Source organism: Corapipo altera, unplaced genomic scaffold (assembly GCF_003945725.1).
Source record: "Corapipo altera isolate COAL_440 unplaced genomic scaffold, ASM394572v1 66, whole genome shotgun sequence".
Lineage (NCBI taxonomy): Eukaryota > Metazoa > Chordata > Aves > Passeriformes > Pipridae > Corapipo > Corapipo altera.
The window spans coordinates 1,132,829-1,148,943 of NW_020884924.1; positions in this window are offsets into that span (position 1 = coordinate 1,132,829).

Genomic DNA, 16,115 nt, shown 5'->3' on the forward strand with positions numbered 1-16,115 from the left:
GCAAAAAGGTGGCTCTTTACAACTGTATAAAATACATATTGATTATTCTTAAAGAATGACAGCACTGTCATTTTAAGATAGATGATAGAAATAGACTGAATAAGATAAACCCATTTTACTGAAGAATAAATTTTAAAGGGTCCTAACTGCTTAAGGATACCCTTGGACAAAGACTTTTTTTAAAGAAGATGAGAAATCTACCTAAACGTAGACCTTAAAGCATAATGTTGAGAATTCCAGAAGAACAGAACGTTTAAGTGACATAGGTTAACCAACCTATATATTGATAAGTCTCTTCCCTTTTTAGAGTAATTTGGAGCTGTATTACTCCACTTATGGGAGCCTCCTGAAAGTGGAAATAGGAAACAGCTCCTTTTTGTTTTCAGTGATTTATCAATGCTCCATTTTAAAAATAATTATACCTTTATCTAACATCTTCCAGTTGAAGCAGTGTAGTGTATTAACTGAGGTGTTAAAAACAGTCTTTTAAATTAGCATGCTTCTCTCCCACTGACTGAGAGGTTGTTGTAGTTTGACTCCCCAAAAATCCAATTTCTAAACTCACCACAATTAACCTCAGTATGAGAGAAGTTTTCAGGCATACACAACTACCAATACGGAGAAATTATATAAAAATTTATTATGAACACAATAAATACCATCATACATATATATACAACAGTCTTAACTGTCTCTGCTATGGTAAAGCAAGATATTTACATAGACCAAATCCCTCCTTTCCCCCATAAATTTCCAGAAAGAAAGAAGAAGTCTTTTCCGCTTTCATGGCAGCTCAATCTCTCCTTTATCTTCGAGGCAGGATTTTCAATTTGTCATAGCTGGAAAATCTCTTTCTCTTCATTTTTATGTAGGGGTTTCTATTTCACCTCTTCTTGGTCCCTTGGTTCCAACTGAAGGTCTCTCTCCTGTGGACTGCAAAGGCAGGGACAAAGCTCACTTCACTACAGTCATATCACGAAGTGCAAGGTATTCCGTGAAAGTCCCCTCCTTGGGGGGTCAAGTTCCCCTGAGTCAGAACAGTTTAGGGGCTCTCAGTTCAGTTCTTGCCCCAAGCATTCTAACAGAGCTCCTTTGCTCCGTCTCAGCTGCAAACGTGGCAGGGGGAGGCCACCTCCCCTGCATTCCTTGGTCTGACCGTCCTGGTCCAGGTCATGGGACGTCTCCGAGGTCTCAGCTCCTCTTTCTCTCTCTAGCTGCTGCTGCATTTCAGAACTCCCTTCAAATGGAAGCCCACCCCTCCCTTCCAAGGAAGTCCAAGGTTTTGGGGATGTAATTCAATCTTTCCCCAAAACAGTCTCTGCTGAGCTTTCTCTGCTCTGTTGCCAGCTCTCCCTTTCTGCAGGACATCTCTGTGTCTCTCAGCCTGGCTTTATGCCATCTTGCTGTTTGCCGGCTATCTTCTTGGCTCTCAGTCACAGCTCTCTATTCAGTACTGCCTACGCTGCTGTTTCAGAGTCTTCTGCTGCCCACTCACAGTAGAGAAACTTCCCCCATCCTTTGGCCAAGGCACCTGGTCCGGTTTTAATACTACACGGGGTCTCCCGTGGTCCCGGCCTGGGGGTTGGGGGCCTTGGCCCCCAGTGGGGCTTGCTGGTCCCTGAACTGTAACACGTGGTGTCTCAAACCATGGTTGCCTCTCCTTCCAGCTACATATCAGTCTCCTTTTCCTATCTGTGTAATTTGCTAATTTCACAGGGGTGACCTGATTGGCTCAACACCAAGAACACTACCTCTGGGGTTAACCATCTTCCAACTCCAGGGGGAAAGCCTTTTTCAAAATACCACAGAGGTAAAACCAATAAAAATTTCTTGATTTCAAAACAGTCATAAGAATTAATGTTATGTTATGCCTTTCTTCGGCCTCTAACTCTGACTAACAATGATAGCTTAATGTGTGATATCTCCCTTCAGCAAACATGTTTTACTCCACAGTTTCAGGTTAATATTTAGCAAGAAGTGTTTTGAGTAAAAATCACTGTAAGAGGAGGGAAACTATCTAGTAGAATGAGATGTATAAGAAAACACTGTACATTTAATGTATTTCAATAGCATACAGTTACAGGCATATGTTTTATTATTTGCATGTGAATTGTGAAAAGAAAAAAATAATTCTTAGTCTCTTTATATGAAAATAAGTGCTAATGAAGATATCAATAGCCTATCGATCAAATGAGACTATTGACCAATACTGTAAGGCTGTTTCTAGAGGTTTATTGCAAGATGCCTCATATAATCTTCTATATATATTGGCCATACTTTCAAGTAATTCTAAAAGGTTAATGAGAGATTTTTTTTGGAAAGGCTTTGTATTTTAGAAAACAATCCCCTATGCTTTATGTACTAAGTGTTTAGATATGCAACATATTACAGACCATGGAGGCTGTCTTTCTGATATCCCTTCTAAACTTCCCATATTTTTTCTAAAGCTTACCCTTGAAGTCACAATTCTATCTAATTAATAGATCTGCCAGCTACTGTTTCAGTTGAAGACCATAACAAATTCAGTGTGTTTTACAGAAAACACCCTCAAAGAAAGTCAAGAGCAGCTGTGCACTTGGTTAAGATTTGACTACTTTTCCTAGTCTGAATACTTTATTACTTTCTTTGAGGTTCCATTACTATTGCGTTACTACCTCCTCTTTGCTTCTAGAAGACTACACACTGTATTAAGGAATCAATTTAGAGAAAGATTCTGTTGTCTAAAGCAGATAAAAGTCGATGCATTCTGCAAGTGTTACCAGATTACATAGTTGCCAAAAAGAGTGTCAAAATTTGAAAATAACAAAAGTTTGCCAAAAAAAACCCCAAACCAAACAAAAAACAAACACCTAATTTCACACCAACTCTACAACTACAGAACTTCAAAAGAATATTTTGAACCAAGTTCCAGGTTTTAGCCTTTCAGAATTCACATTTTTAAGCTTCCTTCCAGGTAGAGATACAATTTCTCCTGTTCCCCTATATCACTTACAGGGCAAGGAACATATACACAATAACCATTCAGATGCTGATGTTAGGGGTGGCCAAATCTGTCAGAGCAATAGAAACAAGGCTGCTGCAGCAGCTCTCCGAGCCCAATCCAAACCATAGCAAGGGCACACATGCTCAGATATGTGTACACGATACATACACATGGCTGACCACTCAGGTAAACACTCAACTCTCATGCAACAGTGATCTCATCTGTTCCCTTCTGTAATTGATTAGGAATAAAAGTCCATTAGTGGATACACATACACACACACTCACACACACACAGTGTGCATCCCTCCAGAGCTGGGCTTAGACAACAAGTCTATCCAATAGCTACCCTGTCTGCTGGCACCTGGACATGTGAGCCCGAGGCCTCCAGCTGCTGATACAGAGCCTACCCCTTATACACACACACCCCCACAGTGGATCCCTCTGATAACTAACTGACTTTGGTCCCTGCACACCCAGTAGCCAGATTGTGGAGCCTCTTGTCTCTGAATGCCTGATGCAGAGACACTCATGCACAGCAATGTCAATCCCCAGGCCTGATGATCACTCCAGAAGCTGGTCTGGAACTGCTGGTCCCTCTGGTAGACAATTCCTACAGTTGTAGCGCACACACATGTCCAGGCGAGACTTGCAAATGCTTTGACACACAGCTCCCAAGACAACCAACCTACCCACTAGCAAGCAGTAAGATGAAAAGTAATGGGCAGAAACTGATGCACAGGAAGTTCCACCTGAATATGAAGAGGAACTTTACTGTGTGGGTCACTGAGCACTGAAACAGATTGCCCAGAGATGTGTGGATTCTCCTGCACTGGAGATGAAATTCAAGATTCGTATAGATGGAATTCTGTGCAATGTGCTCCAGGATGACCCTGCTCAAACAGGGAGGTCTTATCGAATGACCCACTGTGGTCCCTTCCAGTCTTAAACACCCTGTGATTCAGTGATCAAACCCTGACATGCACATGCTCACTCTAGTTGCTGACACCAACAGTCAGAGTAACAGCCTCAAGGAAATAACTGAAGTTTAAAAATACAGGACACGTTGTGCTAATCTGGTGTGTTTCATGGCCAGGAAAGCATAGTTTACAACTGTACAATCAGTAGGCCTCTCACTCCCTTATCCTTCTTCCCATGCTTGTGTCTCTCAAAGCAACCTTAAGCTCTCTCTTTCCCCCACCTTTTATCCTTCCCCTAAACATTTCATAGTAAACCCTGTGCAATCCCAAAACACTGTATCCTGTCATGAGTCCCCTCTGCAGAGGAAGCCCTCAACCTGAAAGTGAGAACCATTCCATTGACTCATCTTTGTGTTTCGCCCTGCAGACCACATAGCCCTTCAGAGATAGTCCTTGGAGGAGCCAAGCTCAGGCTCCTTTTCTCCATTTGGGCTGTGGTCTTCTGTCTGTGGAGACAAGGCTTTCACTCAGTAACCTAATTCTTGTTAAGTCTACAAATATTTTCAAATCTAATTAGTAATCACTTATTTTGACCGGCAGCCTGGCTTTAAAAAGTACTGAAACTCTACCAAAGAAAGATTAAAATAAAAGCCTTTTTCTAAATAAGGACCTCTTCCTTTAATTTGTAACTTACTGTTAGAAGAACACTGAAGCAAAAACATTTTGAAAACCTCAATATTTATATTTTTTAAAGGAAGTGTAGCAACATTTACAAACATTTCTTTGTTGTGAAGGATTCCAGGCTGAAAAAAAAAAAAAAAAAGAAAAGGTACATTTACATTGCACTCCAGCTATAGGTATGATTAGACTACAATGTATGCTTCATTCAGTCAGCTGAAGAATGACTGTTCCATCCTTTGAGGTTGCTGAACTCCATAGACAGCTTGTAGCACATTTATGAGAGATCTGCAACCTGACCCTGATGCATCTGCTATGCAGGGGGAGACCATAACCAAGACAGCATTTCTTCCATTACTGTACAATAGCAAACTCCACAGTCAGTGGAAACATAGTTTGTGGAATCTCACTGCAGTACATGGTAGCATAGCAATGCCAATTCAATGTAAGGTCACTTGAGAACTCCAGAGAATTCTAACCTAAAGACAGAATAGCCACGTAAGATTTTCCTTCTTTAACCCTCCTCTCTTTTTAACCACCTCATCCCCATTCAAGCTGGGGGGGGACAGTGGTGGAAAGCAGCTTAGTGCTTGCCTGGCTTACTGAACCAGTAAAGAATCTAATTTGTGATTTCCTTCCAGTCTTTCCTGGAACAGAGCATTCTTATTGTTCATTATATATTTAGAACATTAAATACTTCTACACAGAGGCAGAAAGGGACCTTACATGTTGAAGCTTTGCCTGTACTTTGACAGGATGTGTTAAGCCTAGTACACTGAAATTCTCACTTTTTGCATCAAATAGGAATATGAAGTGGATCCTGTGACAAAGTCAGGAATCTCTGACTTAAATGTGTGTGGAAAATTGCAAGTTCAGCCAAATGCAGGTCTTCTCTCTCCCTCCTCTATCCCCTCCAAAGAATTATCTTTCTCTTATAAAGGATCGCTGCAGAGAATGCTTATAAATTTCTCCATACAGGTGTGATGAATGGAGGTTTATTTTACTAAGCAGATAACTAATGAACAAAAATTTTAGGATTTCAGGTCATTTGAAACTCTCCAGATATTGACAGTGAGTAGTGACTTTTTCTTTCAAATGTTCGTATAACTACTCAAGAAGGAATTTCAGTAGAGAAAACAAGGAAATTTAATTCTTAGCTTATTCTTAGTGTACCCGCATTTGCATCCACTGCTTCAAATGAGAGTTAACTAAGCATTAGATTGTAATAATGAAAAAGGACTACTTTTCCCCATGCTCTTCCCCTGCGTTATTATATATTTTTCTTGCAAAACTCCCCACTGACTGCCTCTGACTAACGTTGCTGTTAGGTTTGATCGGTGCATGCTCACCAGGTACAAATGTTGTACATTCACCTATGCATACAGGGACTTAATAAATACTACACAATTATAGGTTATTTAAAGGATTATCTAACTTTACTGTGCACTAAATAGTACAAATTCAATGCTACAAAACAAGAACAAAAAACTAGAAAGGAGAAAGATGAATTTCATATCAGTAGCAGTCACTTGTCTTATGAACCTGCCACAACAATACTATCAGAGTTTGCAGGCGCAGAGCATAAGACCAACAGTCTGGCAATCACAACATGAGAGAAATGAATGACAGATGATACTGTAGAGACCCTGGAAAACACTACCTCAAGAGCTCCAGTTCTGCCTTAGTAAAGAGCCTCACCTAAGTGATAAACAGTGCGTTATCATAGTTAACATTGTGTAAGAGTAGTCAGGCTTTTGCATTAAATGTAGCTGGAAAGCTTTGTCAATATCGAGAAAGTTTGTGTTTCCATAGAATAGCACATATACTGCAAATGCTTCTTGATAACATATGGGTTATATAGAGGAAAAATATCAGAGTACTTCCCTTTGCTACTTCTTTTATGTGTTGATATCACTGCCTTGAAAGTGATGCACTTCCCACACACACATTTCAAAAACCACTTCAGACAAATAAAAAGAACTCTCAAGAAAAACCCTAATACACTGCTTTTAAAGGAAAAAAAAATTAACCCAAAACAAATTAAACCAGGTAGCCAAAGCTACAGATGAAATTGCTAAACCCACATTTTCTGAGAAGTTCAGTATTACTATGAGGGCATGTTCTCAAAGGGTTCAACGCTAAAAAAAAAAACAAAACCAACAAACCTATAATCTGCAGCTTGTTAATTAGACTGCGAAGTAGCATAACCTGTAGTATTACATGACTTTTCACAAATCAGTATTTACAGAAATAAGCAAAAAGGAACTGAAGTCTTGAAGGAGCAACTCCATATGAAACTGACTTTTTTTTTTTAAAATGTGGATCAAATTTCTTTGGAAAAAAATACACCTTCTTTACATTTCTAGCAGAAAAGATAAAATACTTCTTGGAGCTTTTGCAACACTTCCAGAGGGTATCCACAATACAGTATATAAGTTTAAGTATTGAAGACTGCTCCAGAAACCCAAATATTAAGACCCTTCAATTTCACCTTCATTGTATTATTTAGGCCCAAATCTAGAGCATCTCCAATTATCTTCAATAAGCAGTTATGACTAAAGTAGGAATTCAAGTTTAGTTATAGGATGCTAAGTCCTAATACTTTTGTCCAAGTTTCAGTTGCTGAAAAGTGTCAAACTAATGAAAAAACTTTCAAGCCTTCCTTTTGGTTTTTAGGTCTCTACTGCATAAGCTAGAGTTGCTTGTACTCCATATAGGTCTACCAGACTGGGGAAAAAACAAAACACAATAAAAGAACATAAACCCACACTACCAAGGAATACATTATGTAGTCAAAATAACACTTTTAGAAAAAAATCCCATATATTTACCTAGCAAGAGAAAATGGAATCCAGATAGTCCAGACTGTGTTCCAGATTGAACAGTAAAAATTTTGGGATTGCTAAAAATACCATAAAAGTTACATTCCAAAAAATTCTCTTCTGAAAGCTGTTCAGTCTAGTTATGTTTAGGATGGAGTATTCATGTTTGCTTTCAGCTAAATTTTCAGTCAAATATTTGTAAGTGTCTGGTTTCCATGCCTATTGTTTTTTCTGTATATAAAGCAACAACACTGCTTTTTAAACCAGCAAAATCCTCTCAGCTGAAGATATCATGAAGTATCTTCAGTATTTCACAATAGTGAAGAGACATCATGACATTAAAGTGACTAATTGACTACCCCAGAAAAAAACAGGCAACACAAGAATAGACTTGTTAAACTCCTGTAAGTACTAAATAAATATGTAAAAGCTGATTAATAACCACAAAAAGAATTTAGACATTTTATTCTAACAAGCACACCAAGCAATTTGTTTAAAGAGCACACAAAACACTACATACAAAATGTTTTCCCTCATGACCCTGAAAAACAGTAAACCTTTTTTATTACTGGTTGTGTTTAAGACACAGACTGTGTTAGATAATAACTGTGTCCTGTCATTATATAGCAAAGTTTCTAGGTGAGGTTCTCTAGCAAAAGAGCACTCCTCCTTATAAAAGATCAGATAAGTGAAACAGTGTAAGAATTCTTCCTGCCTCAGCAGTTCTCTTATTACCCACCTTACCCTCTAGACAAATACATCTTCATGCCTTCTCTGCTTCAAAGGGAAAAAATGCAAAGCATAAATATCTTGAGTGTAAGAAGAAAGCAAACAATACCATTTTTTTTAATATAATGGAAAATTACTATTACAGATAATAAAAATCAAAGGTAGAAATAAGATATTTCAAGAAGGATATTTGAAGTGCATAGAAAGTAAGTGTACAGTTTTCATTTATGCAGTAAGGAAACACACACTCAAGGTACAGATATTACATACTTTAGGCACTAGCAGATTTCAGTTTTCATGTGTATGCACAGGGCAGATATGATTACACTAGTGTCAGATAGAATTTAGGTTTTCTGCTATGATACCTGGATATAATGGGGTTTCTAGGCAACAGCTATATTATATTTAGGCTAGGCAGTACTCCACAGTTAAAGGGGTCCACACCAACATGGGAAGAGAACACGTCATACACCTGCAGAAAAAGATCGAGGAAAAAAACCAAAGGGATACAGCTCTCATGTTACATTATGGAACTGAAACATAACTTCAAACATATTTACTAAAGAAAATGGCTGCAGCAATATATGAGCAATCTTTCAAGCTGTTTAGATCCCTACTTTGTCTCCTTTTACCAAAGAGGTTAATCTCCTCAGCACATAGGACTAAAACCAGATTTTGCTAGTTATGCATACAAGCAAGGCATAGGGAAATACTGAAAAGCATCTAAAAGCTTAACTCCATGTAGATATCCAGATACGTTTGAAAAAACAAACAAACAAAACAAAAAGCCTTAATTTTAGATATCTAAATACTCTAACAAAAATGTCTGCAAATCAGTCAGTATGATCCACATATTGTAAACCTATCAACCTTTCTCTTCGAAACCCTAGCACATCTTTTGTAGAATTTAATACAGAGAGCATCAGCTAACTAAAAACACTGTGCAGAGAAGTAATGAAACAAAATGTGTCTGGAAATTTCTCCTGTCTGTCTTTACTCTCTTTTTAAGTTTTCAGGAATCTGGTTGTATAGGTCAGAAGTTTCTTGCACATTTAGTACTTCAGTCTCATTATCTGTAGTAATACAGTGTAGTGTTAGTAACAACATCAAACAAGTTTTCATAGCTGTAATACAGATAAGTTCCAGTCGAAAGGGCTACAACTCTTCAACCTCACAAGTGAACATATTAGAAAGGACCTTCTATTTTATACAACCATTTCTGGCAAAATTAGGCTTTGCAGCAAGTTGGTAGTTCTTAAAAGGAAATTCAGACATCCATTGTCTTGTCCTATGTCAGGTGCACCCAATATAGGATGCAAGCTGAACCTTGTGCAAAAGCCTAGTTTCATCCTCTACTTCTCTAGATTTTACAGTTAAGATCTTTGATACTTTTGGTTATAAAATAACATTCTTTTCTAGTAAAAACCTTACTTTACACAGCTCCCTAAAGCAAGTAATTGTCTTCTTACCAAGAATTAATCTTTTTCACCTGGAGAACTATTTGGGCCACATAACTGCACTCAGTTAATAGCCTACCAGACTACAAAAAGGTTTTAAGACCTTTATAGACAAATAATATTATAAGTTTACTGTGTTGAAGAATGAAAAACTACCAAACAACAAAACAAACAATCCAAACCACCACAAATATGCATTGTCCTTCATTCCTTTCTGCAATGGAACCGAATTTTAAACTGAAAACAGAAATACAGGTTGCCTTATTGAGACAATAAATATCATCAGACCAAAAACCCTCGAAATCAACACCATCAAGCAAACACTGAAAAAGAAAAAAAAAGTTAGCAGCTTACTAAAGGAAGAAGTCCACTCCACAAAATCCAATACATTACTCTCCTATGCCCTCCCTGGGAGAACATTTTATGGAGTTGACTGATTTCCCTAAGCATGTCTGATGGGGTACAGCTGTGTGTCAGTACCTTGCCCTGTACAGCTACATGAAATCTGAGACAGTAATTGGTGTCTTAACTGCTGATATTTGTTGGTCTCTCCATGCTGTTAACAGAAATGAGATTTCGGGGTGAGAGGAATAGTTTCATAACAAAATGCAGTTAATAGTCTGATGTTTAAAGTCTTACATTATTCCAGAAATAGCGACAGGCTATCTAATAAACGCAACAGAATGGAGTTGGTTTAGCTGTTTCTCTGCTATATACCTCTGGACTAGCTGAAAATCCTTGTTCGGCCTATTCTTTACCAACTTTCCGTCTCACTGCAAAGTTGAATGTATGTGATTTGCTGTGTTTTACAGAGGATGTAGCATCTGAAGCCTCAGTCTCTAACACAACTTTTGTTTCCATTAAAATAAAATACGTACACCACTACAGCCAAAGCCATAGCACAGATTCCCACAGCCATCTAATGAGAAAGCACATCACTGTTCTCTGTGCATGTGTTGAAGGTTATCTTCAGTTGATTCACATCCATCAGGGTATTTATTTATTAGACTGGAGTACCTAAGACCAGTGGATATAAATCTAAGTATTCTATTTCCCACTTGTACTCACTACAAAAACAGATGTTCCTTAAAAACTGTAGGCAATGAAAATTTAGACTTGGACATATCTGCAGCCTCAGTTTCTCACATTTTTAAACATTGGTTCACTCCATAATCAAGATTTAGACTAAAAAAAGTTAAGCTAATAGAGGATCAAAGAAATGCAGATGAAAAAGGTAGAGACAAGTGGTAATGTATGAGAAACTCACAGAATGAAATAAAGTAAAACACTTAGTAGGCACTTACGAAGAAAGACATTAAAAAAAAGACAGAAAGCATTTAAACAACTAATACACATACTGACTGGGAAAGAATGGGACTAGAGTTCCAGATTCAAACAAAAAAGGTAAAGAAACAATGGACATAAGCATTTTAATAATGCTTTGATGTTTTAATAATGAATATATGGTGAAAGTCAGGATTAATATTTTATTTTAAAAGCTAATGTTACAGCTCAGTCCTTTAAAAAAATTTAGTCACCACATTCATTAGTTTGTTATTTATTTGAGTGAACGTTAGTATTGCAAAAATTATTCAGGATAATTATAATACTATTAATGCCTATGCTGGGATTATTGCTAGCATCTTTGAAGACTATTGCTAACACTTTTATTAGGTCTCTAAGAATGTTCCACTTTTCCAGAGACCATGGCATGTTTTCACCTATTCGTCTGTTCTTTCTTAATGATAATTTGTATATGTATTATTACTTTTATTTTGTGTTTCTTTAGCTCAGACCTTCAATTTTATAATCATAGTGACTTTTAAGGAAGCTCATAGTTTTTAAGCAGGAGTCCTCACTCAAATATTAGATGACTAGATTTTATTTTCTTGAAATGAAAATAAAAATAAAAGCTGCATTTCACTCAAAATTAGCAAAACTTACTGGTTTCAGAATCATCCAGCTTTCAATATATGTCAGGCACATGGCTGTCTTTTGTCTCAAATACTTTTCTTTGTAATTCGTGAAAATTTTGTTTAACAATATCTTGTCTATGTGCTTTCCCTTTCCAAATATATCTCTGTTTCTTCTGGGAGGAGAGACTCAGTTTTTCCTTCCTTCTAATTCCAGCAGTCTTATCCTGACTTTAGGAAGAACAAGAGTGATGAAACTTTGGGTGACTAGAATGTTTGGGGTGTGGGTGCAGCAAAAAAAAAAAAGATGGATGCCCCCACAACATAGAGTGGCTGTGATATGCTATGATCTACATTTCATTGATGCCAGTATTAGATGCTTTCAGGGATTTTGGGATCATTCAAGTCACAGACACCTGGACAAATATAATGTTATGTGTTTTTCTATTACCTTCTACCATTCTAGTTTAGGATACACAGACCTTTGCTTTGATGGTATACAGGTGATTGTATGTTTGATATCATGGTGACTAAATGAAATACGTTGATGACAGCTTTCATTTTCTTAATTGCTTCTCACAGTATCAGCCACCATTCATAATTATTTCAGCTGTTACCATTTCATACTCTGATACAGTTGGCTAATGTCTTGGTTCAGGTCTTGTATATACAACAGCTTTCCCTGAATAATAAGTTCAATACCACCTCTTCCTTTCACTCAAGACTTAGCAGGAGGATGCAAGGCTACATAAACATTAGAGTCTTTCATAATGCTGAAGCTTGAGATGTGTAACAGAGGAGCCATGCAGACACCTAATGCCTGAGGCTATGTGACTCTTTTCACTCATCTTGGGTGGGTAGGCGGGTGAGTGTGAGATGACACAGCATGGGCAAGTCAAGAAGAGTTCCTATTGAATTAGCACTCCTAAGTTTCCAACATCTGTCAGAACAACACAGGAATCCCATTTACCACAGCAGAAATAGAATTTGTTCTCCAAGGAATATCATGATTTTCATTCTATATAGTTTTAAACAGTGTAGCATTCATGGTAGTTTCCTTGGTTTTACTATTTGCATTCTGAAACCATAATTGAGTAAAATTGATTTGCCACAGCTCCTTTGACAAGATCCACATTTCCTACATGACATTTCAGTATTTTTCCTGAAACCAACATAACTATTTTTAGGTACCTTCTTTTTATTACTCATTACTGCCTGAGTGCCACAATAACTTGAAAAGTCACTAGCTTTTCTTGTTATATTGATTGAAGTGTTACAGCTAGCTTTGACTCACTCGTGAGTAAATACAAAGTATGTGCAGCTTAACTAATACACAAATATTCTCCAGAATGAAGTTAAATCACTGGTCAGACATAGGTTTCACTTTCAGGTAGGACAAGCTATGATGTACTTTGATACTAAATTTTATGCAAATGAATTTATCCAACTAATACCCAGTAAACTTATCCAGAAACCTGAATGATACCTTTGACAGTGACAAACAGCTTTTTATCACATACTTAATTTTCAACTTCTGTCATAGAAACCACTGACAGTGCACTTATTCTTATGCATTTTGTCTACCAGAGTAGAGATTTTTAGGCTATATTCTGTTAAATTTACTTTCATTACACTTACAGATTTGTGTAAGAGCTCCAGAATCAAACAGACACTCTTGACACAGTATCTCAGGAAAAGGTCCTTCAGATTTCAGGCAATTTCTTAAGATAATACAGTAGGCCACAAAATTATTCTTTGCCATTCCCTATTCATGTAAGAACTGAGAAATTAATAAAAAAATGTGTATTTAAGAAAAAAATAATTTCATGCAAAGTTATGAAGCTATACTTATCAACAATAAAAGAATAAATGATGATTAATAATGCATTAATCAATGTTAATTGTTACACTTTCTGTTCTTATTCTTCATTGTGTCAAAAATATTCTGCTACTTATCAGTAGGATACATTTTTTTTAGACATTATTATTTATGGATTTTTGTCATGTAAAACACACAAAAACTAACAGCATAACTTTCTGTTTCAACATGCTATTTATTTTTTTCAAATACAATATTACAAAATACATTTTTCAGTTAGAAAACTATTTCCATAGCTTAAAATGTGTTTTAATGCCTAAGCATTTATCCTATATTTATATATTCATTGAGCATTTTTAAAGCATCTCATTTATACATATAGTAAAACTGTTGCTCTCCTGCGTATGCATTTCTTCTCTTGGATTTTTCACATCCATAGATCATCTCATGTGGTTGTAGGCACTGAGCCTGTATGGATTGTCTGATATAAATTCCATGTCACTTGAGGAGAGAAGACAACAAGGTAAAAAGTTTGACCATGGTTAGAGTAGAGTTTTCAGTGACTTCTGTAGACAATATTTATGATAATGAATAATGATTTTTTATGTCCCAACACAGAATAACATCACTGCTGTATCCAGAGAATTGCTTCTTATGGTATAGATTTTCTTCCACTTTTTGCTTGGCACAATGGTGTCTTGATTGCTGATTGATTATTTAGGTATTATGGTGATACAAAGGACAAGGTGGTTTGGGAGACAGTGTCTTTCAGATAGACACACTGGTTTAGTTAGAGAAAAAAAAGCACAAAATTTCAAGCACAAAAGCCTTTCTACAGTTGTACTTTATCTTCAGATAAACAACAAATAAGTAACGGGTAGAGTATCTAGTAGAATTTTAGAGAACTTCATCCACCAAAGAAATTAACTGCACAGACACATTTCATTGCCTGTTATCATCCAACCTTTCATTCAGACTGGACAGCCTTAAATCTGTGTCATTTATTCTTTTAGAAGGATTGCAATTCCACACCATATTGCCACAAATCAAATGCTTGTTGGTTTTTTATCATAAGCTCCCTCATCTTCAGATGACAGTTGGATGTAGCTTACGAGCTTACACACATCTATTTTGTATTTTTCCTGACATACAGTTGATTTTTGATGTTGTATATAAATTCAACACTTGCGAGTTTAGAAGCCTAGCCTTATAAGGACCCTCAAGGGAAGCAAGATTTATGGGTGCAAATTGTGTCAGAAATATTCCTTTATTGTTTAAAGAACTCCTTACACGTTATAACCTTTTTGCTGCTGACAACATTTGGAAGAAGATAGTTTAGAGTAATGCTAAGGCACAGACTTTTTGCAGAATTGCTGGCTATACATTCTTAACTTGTGCTTAAATGAAAGCACCATTCTCTTTGAAGTTACTGGTTCACAGAGTTGCATCCCTGTTGGCATTCTTATCAGTGGTCTCAGCAGACAGAAGCACCTTGTCTCTTGAATAGCTTTTGGTTAAAGCCCAACTGATAAATACAACTGCTCCCAGAGTTGAACTAATTCAGTGGACAGATAAAGGGATTTAATTCTCTAGCTTTCCCAAAGCTGCTCCTTTTGAAACAGTAAATTCAATGAACAGAAAACAAAACATTTAAGCCTTCCTAAGAAAATGCAGGTGATCACCAAATTAAATCTAAGTATTATGTAAATGCATTCTTGGTATTTGACTTGATGTATTTCATGATATTGCCCATAAGCTTTCTAGTTCTCTACATGTTAGAGTCTTTTTCTCTCCAGTACAAAATACTTCAAATCTGTACTTCCTCTTGCATCTGCAAAGCTCGGGGAATCTGACTAGGTTAGGCAGGACAGGTTTTTAGCCCCAAACGTTTTTTGGCTGAAGGTTAATTACTGGGTAAATGCAGAGAACTGAAATTTGCTTACTTTGGCTAGCAGCCTTTACTACAGTTTGTATATTCTTATGGGATTATAATAAACATATAACAAAGCACTAACTTGGGGAGCTGTCTCTACTGATCTAAGCAGTGCCCCAGCTGGTGTTCAGTATTTCTGTGGTAGTAGACGGGCTTGTGAGATCAACTAACATTGAGTCCAGTTTATGCTAACTACTTAGGACAAGGGAGTATGCCTACAACACTCTCTGAATGCGACAATTTGAGAGGATTTAGGTATTGAAGTGTGTATACAATTCTGTAGGTCATTTTCAAATACTTCATATCTACTGTGGAGGTCTATGTGTTGTATTGCTGACACTGGTCCTGAAGGTGTAGTTCTCTCATTATTGATTAATTGTTGCTCATAAATGCTTCAACCCTGATTTAACTCAAATCAAGTGAACAGAGAAGTTTTTCCCTGTGAGAGTTATAATAGAATTTTATGCCATACATCATTCAACTCCTTGGAGATCAACAGAGGTCCTAGATCACCTTTATTTCAGGGGAGTGAAAAATACTCAGGACACCTTTGTAAGTAACTGCTGGAATAATTAAGCCGATTAGAATGGCAGGATACAGAGGAGTGACATCTAGGACACCCGGCAGTGCTGAAACAAGAGCAAAGGAGAGAAAAGTCCCCAGAAGACAGCAATAAATCTGGACCTCAGGGAAATGCTTATATCACATGTCAATAGAAAAAGAGGTAAAGATAAATTTTGACCAAGAATGCAATCACCAAACTCTATTTTACTTTGAGCAGTGCACAGAGGAATAATAAAACCCACAGACAAGAAGGTCATTATCATTCTGACAATGAGATCTCTCTTAAAAGTACTAATTT